We start from the raw sequence: 10,388 nt of genomic DNA, 5'->3' as shown, positions 1-10,388 counted from the left end.
ATAATGTGCACAGGTGAGTATAGAGTGTGGAATAATAGAGACTGGAGATTCAGAGGGTGGGGGTAGATGAGGGGTGGATGATGAAAAATTATTTAATTGGTACAATGGACACTATTTGAATGATGATAACACTTAAATCTCAGACTCTAGCACTATTCAATATACCTGTGTAACAAAATTGCCATTGTACCACTTAAATTTATACAAAAAAATTAAAATAAATACCACTTTAGCCACATTCCACAAATTTGAACGTGCATTCCTTTTACTGTCTTTCCATTTTAATATGTCTGTGTAATATTTATATTACTTTTTTGTTTTTTCTTTTAGTTTTTATTTTTCAGACATTAATTTTTGGCTGTATTTTATTAGTTTCCCATTTTATTGCCTATGGCAAATACACTGGTCTATATGTATTATTTTTATAATTGTTGAGGCTTCTTTTGTGGCATATAGACAATTTTTTTTTTTTTTTTTTTTTTTTGAGACAGAGTTTCGCTCTGTCACCAGGCTGGAGTGCAGTGGCGCGATCTCAGCTCACTGCAACCTCGGCTTCCCGGGTTCAAGCTATTCTCCTGCCTCAGCCTCCCAAATAGCTGGGACTACAGGCGTGTGCCACCACATCCAGCTAATTTTTGTATTTTTTGGTAGAGACAGGGTTTCACCGTGTTGGCCAGGATGGTCTCGATCTTTTGAACTCGTGATCCGCCCCTCTCAGCCTCCCAAAGTGCTGGGATTAGAGGTGTGAGCTACTGCGCCCAGCCTGGACAATTTTAAGAAACATTCCATATGAGTTGCAATGGGATTCATGTTTCTAAATATCTATTACTTAAAACTGTTTAAGTTTATTGCTCAATATTATAAATGTTATTAATTTTTGTTTAAGCTATCAATTTCTGACAGACATGTCATAATTTATTGATCATGACAAAAAAATTCACAGTCTACTGTTCTACTAATATTTTTTGTCTAATTTTCAATATTTGTTTTAAATTTTTGAAGTTTTCTAGATAGGTGGTGAGCCAGTTAATTAATTGCCTTTCAACTCCAAATCCACCTTTCATTGTCTGTCTGTAATTCTGGGACATTTCTCACTAAGCAGCTGGTATGATGTCAAGCTTTGTCAGTAGGAAGAACTGACAAATATCAGAAGAGTTTCCCTTCCTGGCTTCTGCTTTGCTTCTTTTGTTCCTGTGGCACTGGCCTGGTATGCAAGAGACTCAGTGAAGCTCACTCCCTACTCCTGGTAGGTTCAATCCCACCCCCAGGGGTGGATTCTCAGATGCAAATGGAATCTCTCAAGGCAGTTTCTGGAGAGTTCCATGGTTGCCTAAGCAAGTTTCCAAGCAGTTTTCCAGTGACAGCTTCCCAGTGAGTTCAACAGCTCCTTTACCCCCACTGTTGGCAACTGCCTGCTGGCTTTCCAGAGTATAGCTGTTACACGGGTTGACTTTCTATTCACAGCAAATTTAACAGCACCCTCAATGCTAGGCAGCTTCCCAGTGAATTTTGTGAGCACAATAGCAGATAGATCTCTGTTCATCAGCTATGGCTCTCTGACTTTGGACTAGTTCAGGAACAACCTAGCAAACTTCTCTAACATCCAGTGGGCTGCAACCATACCTTCTCCTGTGAGGTCTGAATCTCAGCCTTAGGAGGATTCACCTCCTTCACCTTTCAAGAATGTTTCCTCCTTGACTATTCTCCATTAGTTCTAGGTTATTCTTTAAAGATAATTATTTCTTATTTCCTCTTAGTTAATTCCCTATAAGTAATAAGCTTTTATAATAAATCTTTCCTGCTAAAATTCTGTGTGATTTCTGGCTCCCCAATACATCCTGACTGATACACATGTACACATATGAAGATCAAGATAAAAAGACTGAAAGAGTTTGTTACTCAGGAGACCTGACTTACAAGAATTGCCAAGTTGAAGTGAAAGAATACTAGACAGCAACACCAAAACATATGGAAATATAAAGCTCTTTGCTAGAGATAAATATATGCACAAATACAGAATCCTGTAATTTGTAATGGTGATGCATAAATTTAAATTCAGATATAGAATTGAAAATATAAAAGCACAAAAAATATAAAAATATGTTGATACAAAATATTAAAACCTGTAATTTGCGATATTAATGACATAAAGCGGAGAATACATTGAAGAGTAGAATTTCTGTACGCAATTGAAGTTAAGTTGTTATCAGTTTCAAGTAGATTGCTATCACCGTAACTGTAAGAGTTTTATATAATCATAACAATTATCACAAAGAATATGTCTATAGAAGTACACAAAACAAAATGAGAAAGAATCAAATCATGTCACCACCAAAAAAACCAACAAAACATGAAGAAAGACAGCAAGAGAGAGAAACGGGGACAAATACATGACATACCGAAAACTACTAACAAAATTATAATAGTAAGCTCTTTCCTATTAGGAACTACTTAAAATGAAAATGGATTAAACTCTCCAATCAAAAAACAGAGTAGTGACTGAATTTAAAAACAAAGATCCAACTATATGCTCTCTACAACAAACTCACTTTAGATATAAAGACATAAACAGGCTAAAAGTGAAAGGATGGAAAAAGATATTCCAGGAAAATAAGAATCAAAGCCGAAGAATGACATTATGTAATGGCCAGGTGAGTTGGCTCACGCCTGTAATCCCAGCACTTTGAGAGGCCGAGGTGGGAGGATCACAAGGTCAGGAGATCGAGACCATCCTGGCCAACATGGTGAAACCCCGTCTGTATTAAAAATGCAAAAATTAGCTGGGCGTGGTGGCGCATGCCTGTAGTTCCAGCTACTCGGGAGGCTGAGGCAGGAGAATCACTTGAACCAGGCAGTCGGAGGTTGCAGTGAGCTGAGATCACGCCACTGCACTCCAGCCTGGCGACAGAGTGAGACTCTGTCTCAAAAAACAAACAAACAAACAAAAAAGACATTATGTAATGATAAAAGAGTTAATTCACCAGGAAGACATAACAATTATAAATATATGTCCACCTAATAGTAGAGCACTCAAATTTGTAAAGCAAACATTGACAGCATTGAAGAGAGAATTTGACATTAACAAATAATAGTGGGATATTTCAATACCACACTTTCAATAAAGGAAGGATAAGCCAGAAAGAAGATCAACAAGAAACAGAAAATTTCAATCACTCTGTAGACAAGCATGTATGGAACACTCCACCCAACAACAGCAAAATACAGATTCTTCTCAATGTACATTTCTGTACACAGAACATTCTCTAGAATAGATTATGTGTTAGGGGAAAAAAAGAAAAACTAGTCTTAACAAATTTAAGATTAAAATCATATCAAAACTCTTTTCTCAACCACAGTGGAATGAAAGTAGAAATCAATAACAAAAGGGAAACTGGAAAATTCAGAAATCAGAAATATGTGGAAATTAAACAATATACACTTTTTTTTTTTTTTTTGAGACAAAGTCTTACTCTGTCGCCCAGACTGGAATGCAGTGGTGTGATCTGGACTCACTGCAACCTCTGCCTCCTGGGTTCCAGCAATTCTTCTGCCTTAGCATCCTGAATAGCTGAGATTACAGGTATGCTCCACCATGCCTGGCTAACTTTTGTATTTTTAGTAGAGAAGGGGTTTCACCCTTTGTTCCAGGCTGGTCTCTAACTCCTGACCTCATGTAATCCACCTACCTCGGCCTCCCAAAGTGCTGGAATTACAGACATGAGCCACAGTGCCTGGCCACAATACACTCTTCAATAACCAATGGGTCACAGAAGAAGTCACAGCATAAATGACAATATATTTTGAGACAAATGAAAATGAAACCAATATGCCAAAACTTATAAAATGAAGCAAAAGCATTACAAAGAAGGAAGTTTATAGTGGTAAATGACTATATTATAAAAGAAGAAGGATCTAAAATTAACAACCTAACTTTATACCTCAATGAACTAGAAAAAGAACAAACTAAACCCAAAGTTAGCAGAAGGAAGGAAATAAATATTAAGAGGAGAAATGAAGAAAATACAGAGTAGAAAAACAATAGAAAAAATTAACAAAACACAGTTGGTTATTTGAAAAGATCAACAATCAATAAACCCTTAACTACACTAAGGAAAAAAAAACTTAAGTAACAAAAATCAGAAATAAAAGAGGAGACTTTACAACTGATGTACAGAAATAAAAAGGATCATAAAAGACTACTATAGACAATTATATGCCAACATAATCTAGAAGAAATAGACAAATTTCTAGAAACATACAACCTCTCAAGAAGAAATCATGAAGAAATAGAAAATTTGAACAGACCACAAAAAAGGAAAGAGATTTAATCAGTAATCAAAAGCCTTTCAACCAAAAACAACAGCAACAACAAAAAACAAAAATACAACCCAGGACCAGACAGCCTCACTGGATAATTATTCCAAACATTTGAAAAATTACCACTAATTTTTCTCAAACTCTTCCAAAAACTTGAAGAAGATGAAACACTTCCAAACTCACTTTATAAGGGCAGTATTGCTCAGATAACAAAATGAGACAAAGACACTGTAAGACAAGAAAAGTACAGACCAATTTCTCTGATAAATATTAATATAAAATATCCTCACCAAAATCCTAGCAACCAGATTCAACAACATATTAAAAGAATTACATGTCATAACCAGGCAGCATCTATTCCTGAAATGCAAGGATGGTTGAACATATGAAAAACATTCAATGGAATAGACCAGATTAAAAGAATGAAGGGTAAATGCCACAAGATTATCTCAAATGATGCAGAAAAAGCATTTGACAAAATTCAACACCCTTAATGATAAAAAATACTCAAAAAACTAGTAATGGAAAAAATGATCTGAACATAATGGAGACCACGTACGAAAAACCCACAACCAACACTATATTCAATGATGACAAACTGGAATCTTCCCCTCCAAGAGTGAGAACAAGATAACAATGTCCATTCTCATGACTTATATTCAATATGGTACTGGGAATCTTAGAGCAATCAGGTAGGAAAAATAAATGCAAGGTATCCAAATTGGAAGGGAAGTAATAAAATTATCTCTGTTGCAGAAGACATATCTTATATGTAGAAAATCCTAAAGATTCCATATGAAAAAAATCTACAGAAGTAATAAGTGAATTTAGCAAAGTTGCAGAATAATGAACATAAAAATCAGTTGCATTTATATTCACTAACAATTTGAAAAAGATATTTAAAAAGCAATTCCAGCAAGGTGTGGTGGCTCACACTTGTAATTTCAGCACTTTAGGAGGCTGAAATTGGAGGACCACTTGAGCCCAGGAGTTTGAGACTAGCCTAGAGTAACATAGTGAGACCCTGACAATACAAAAAAAAAAAAAAATTAGCCAGGCATAGTGGCATGGATATGTAGTCTCAGCTGCTGGGGAGGCTGAGATAGGTGGACTGCTCGAGCCCAGGAGGTCAAGGCTGCATGACCCATGATTATGTGTGCCACTGCACTCCAGCCTGGGTGACAGAGCAAAACTCTGTATCAAAAAAAAAAAAAAAAAAAAAAGCAATCCCATTACAATATTACAATAACACAAAAAAAGGATAAAATATTTACAAATAAACTTAGGAAGTGAAGGCTATACTGAAAAATACAAAACTAATGATTTAAAAAAAAAAAAGAAGACTTAAGTGCATGGAAAATATCCCCCGTTCATGGATTAAAAGACTTAAAGTTGTTAAAATGTCTGAACTACCCAAAGTGATCTACAGATTCAGTGCAATCCCTATCAAAATGCTAATGCTATTTTTTGCCAAAAAAAAATCTAAAATCCATATGGAATCTTAAAGGGCCCTAAATATTAAAATCAATCTTCAGAAAGAAAAACAAAGCTGGAGGCCTCACACTTCCTGATTTCAAAATATCTTACAAAGCTACACTAATCAAAATGGTATGGTACTGGCATAAAGACAGACATATAGAACAATGAAATAGAATGAAGAATCCAAAAATAAATCCTCATATATACGGTCAAATGATCTTTGACAAAGGTGCCCAGGGCTTCACAATGGGGAAAAGTATAGTCTCTTCAACACATACTTGTGGGAAAACTGTATATCCACATATAGAAAAATAAAATTGGACACTTACCTTAAATCATACACAAAAGTCAACTCAAAATAGATTAAGGACCTAAATTAAGGCCTGAAACCATGAAATCCCTGGAAGAAAACATGGGGAAAAATGTCCTTGAAATTGACCTTGACAGCAATTTTCTGGATACGACATCAACTGCTCAGGCAACAAAAGCAAAATAAACAAGTGGTACTACATCAAACAAAAGAGCTTCTACAGAACAAAGAAAATAACAAAATAAAAAATTTACCTACAGCTTGGGAGAAAATACTTGCAAACCATAAAAGAGGTTACTATTCAGAATATATAAAGAATTCCTCCAACTCAACAACAAGCAAACCAAACAATCCAATTCAAAATAGGCAAAAAGATTAAATAGACATTTTTTCAAAGATATATAAATGGCCAACAAGCACATGAAAAGATGTTCAACATCACCAATCAGTAGGAAAATGCAAATCAAAATCACAATGAGATATTTCCTCACATCTGTTAGGTTGGCCATTGTCAACTAAACAAAACAGAAGAAAAACAAAATAACAAGTGTTGGTGAAAATGTTGAAAAATTACAACCCTTGTGCACTTTTTGTGGGATTGTAAAGTGGTGCAGCCACTTTGGAAAACAGTATAGAGATCCAACAAAAATTAAAAATAAGGTGACCATTTGATTCAATGATCCCCATTCTGGTTATATGTCCAAAATAATTGAAAACACAAAGAGATGCTTGCATACCCATGTTTATTCCAGCATGATTCACAACAGCCAAGAGGTAGAAGCAAACCTAAATGTTCATAAGCAAATGAATGGATAAAGAAAATGTGATACATACACACACACACACACACACACACACAGACACACACATACACACAGACACACACACCTGGAATATTATTCAGCCTTAAAAAGGAAGGAAATCCTGTCATATGCTACCACATGGATGAACCTTGAGGACATTATGCTAAGTGAAATAACACAGTCACAAAAATACTAATATGGATTCCACTTATATGAGGTTTCTAAAATAGCCAAACCCTTAGAAACAGAAATAGAACGATATTTGCCAGGGGAGAGAGAGAGGGAAAGAGGAGTCGATCAATGGAGGCAGAATTTCAGTTTTGCAAGATAAAAGAGTTCTAGATATCTCTTTAAATAACCATTTAAAAATGGTTAAGATGGAAAATTTTATGTTATGTAGTCTTGCCACAATAAAGAAAAATAATAACATACTTTATCTCAGTGGGTGCTCACTAGAATACATGTAGGTAAAGATTTTGTTAACCACTCAGAATGCATTGTTCTTTAATCTGAAGACCTATGTCCTTCTTCAAGCACAGTGTAAACAGTTCTTGGCTATTCCTTCAAATATTGCCTCCTCCAAAATCTGATTTATTTATTTTTTTTTTGAGACGGAGTCTCGCTCTCTCGCCCAGGCCAGAGTGCAGTGGCGCTATCTCAGCTCACTGCAAGCTCGGCCTCCCAGGTTCACACCATTCTCCTGCCTCAGCCTCCCGAGTAACTGGGACTACAGGCACCCGCCACCACGCCCAGCTAATTTTTTGTATTTTTAGTGGAGACGGGGTTTCACCATGTTAGCCAGGATGGTCTTGATCTCCTGACCTCGTGATCCACCCACCTTGGCCTCCCGAAGTGCTGGGATTACAGGTGTGAGCCACCACGCCCAGCCCAAAATCTGATTTTTATATCTCCTTTTGAAACTCTTATGAAAGAAACAACTTCCCATTCTGTCATCTTCATTAGTGTATTATTCAGATTTTCATGATCTTTATCTTTCTGTGCTGAATTCTGGGTAATTCTTTTGCAGACTTACTCTTTAATTCAGCAATATTTTAAGTGGTGTTTAATCTACTCTTAAATCCACCCAGTACACTTTAAATTTTACTAATTGTTTTTCTGGAAGCTTTATTGTTTTTTCTTATTTTCATGATGTTCAATTTTGCGTTATATTTTTAGGCCCTTGTTTGATCTCTTTTATTACCTTAAGCATTATTATTTTATTTCATAATATCTGAAAATTTGTTCCACTATCTCAAGTTCTTGAGATCCTAATGAATCTGCTGACTCTCCTTTATGGATGATATAAATCCATATATAAGATTGATAAATTATTTCATGTGTGCTCATACTTAACAGTTTTTTGCATTTGTTTTTTGTTTTACTTCATTTTGCTTTTTCTCTTGAAGTTTATCATGTCATAGAGTTCACATATGTCTCTGCTCTTTCCTAGTATTTTCTAAAGTCTTGAACGAGTCTTTATTTTACTGTTTCATTTAAAGTTTCTATACTTAAGAAACAGGAAGCCACAAAGGAAGTATACATTTAAAAACCACATTCATGCCGTTCTGAGTCTTTTTTTTTCCACAGGTGACCATTTATTTCCCCTGCCTATGAAATAAACAGATTCTCCTTTGCTGCTTCCCATGCAGAAGAAACCATTTTTCTCTTTCCTTTTTGATAGTATTGGGCAGGACTTGTTTGGGGCAGTTACAGATTATCTCTAGCCTAGCCTCAAAGCCATGGCTCCCAGGCTCAGCTCCGGGCCCAGAGATTCTAAATCTCTAAACATTCATGGGCCACTGTGGTATCAACTCCTGCTTACCATTATTCTGGCTTTGAGTTTCTTTTAATTTAATTGGGAATTCTGGCTTCCTGTTAAATGTAAGATAGATAGTTAGACAGATAGATAGATAGATAGATAGATAGATAGATAGATAGATAGACAGACAGACAGATAGATAGATAGATCTAGCTAGCTAAATATTACAAAATTTCTGTATCTCTGGGGTAGGAAATCTACCCCAAACCACCTTACAGATTTTGAAAGTAAACCCAGAACATCTGTCTCTAGTTGTGAAAACTGAGACACAGAATTATTAAGTGACTTGTCCAAAGTTAGTGGCAAAATATGATTTTGGATATCACACACTTCTGATACTTGATAGAGTTCTTTGTTTTTCCTACATAGTGGTGGCTGAGACATAAGTCTTGTAATGTACCAAGATGAAAGTGGATACAATCTTATTCATGAATTTTTCCTAATTTGGCCTATATAGACTGCAGAATGTACATGAAATGACACAGGAAATGCTTCCCTGTGAGCCCAACTTTTTCTTTTACTGACAAAAATCCTTATCAATGCATGTATCTTTGCATATATACAACATTTATGTCTGTATATACAGATATTATATATATGTGACATAGATAACTAACATTTGAGTGCTAACCACAGGCTAGACACTTTTCCAGTTGCTTAACCCGTATAATCTCATGTAATTCTTGTAATGATTTTTCGTAACCAATGATAAGGATGATTTGCAAAGCAAGTAACTTATGCTGCATTAATACAGTTGTGAAATGATATGAAATCTAGTATTTTCTTCAAGTCTGAGGTTAATGTCACCCAAAAAAGAGAGCTTCACAAGACTGTCAAATCTGAAAAACAGAAATGTTATGGGAAGGAAAAACTATCCTACCCCAAAAGAGAAAAGCCGGTTTTCAACACCCGTACAGATTTGGCTCTCAGTGTAGAAAAGGGAGTGAGATTTGGCCTATCCCCCGTGCACTTGTTGAATTTATTTGACAGGTCAAAGGAAAAATCTATAATGTTTCACTCTCACATGTGTTTCTCTAAAGCTGCTGGGATTTCTGAAAATTTAAATTATCTTAAAAATAACTCCAGATATCTGTGTTAGGCCATTCTTGCATTGCTATAAAGAAATACCTGAGACTGGATGGTTTATAAAGAAAAGAGGTTTAACTGGCTCATGGTTCTGCAGGCTGTAGTGGAAGCCCAGCACCTGCATCTACTCAGCTTCTGGGGAGACCTCACGGTGGAAAGTGAAGCAAGAGCAAGCACATCACATTGCAAATGCAGGAGCAAGAGGGACTGGTAGTGGGGGAAGGGTGCCACACTTTACAACACAAGATCTCATGAGAACTCACTGGCTATTGCAAGGACAGCACCAAGCCATGAGGGATCCTCCCCCATGACCCTAACACCTCCCCCAGGGCCTACCTCCAACACTGAGGATTACAACTCAACATGGGACTTGGGCGGGAACAAATATCCAACTATATCAATACCTAATCAATAATGTTTAGTCTCTGCTAACATCTATATTCTGTCTTCTTCATTTGAAATTGTTTAACTTATAGGGTGACATGTTTTCACATGTTTTACTAAGCCAAATTCTAAGAATTATGGAAGCTGTCACAGTGTGTAGAAAGCCTTAGGAAGTGATCTGTGTTTTGTG

This window comes from Symphalangus syndactylus, chromosome 19 (assembly GCF_028878055.3).
Source record: "Symphalangus syndactylus isolate Jambi chromosome 19, NHGRI_mSymSyn1-v2.1_pri, whole genome shotgun sequence".
Lineage (NCBI taxonomy): Eukaryota > Metazoa > Chordata > Mammalia > Primates > Hylobatidae > Symphalangus > Symphalangus syndactylus.
The sequence above is the reverse complement of the archived record's forward strand: the minus strand, read 5'-3'. Positions refer to the sequence as shown.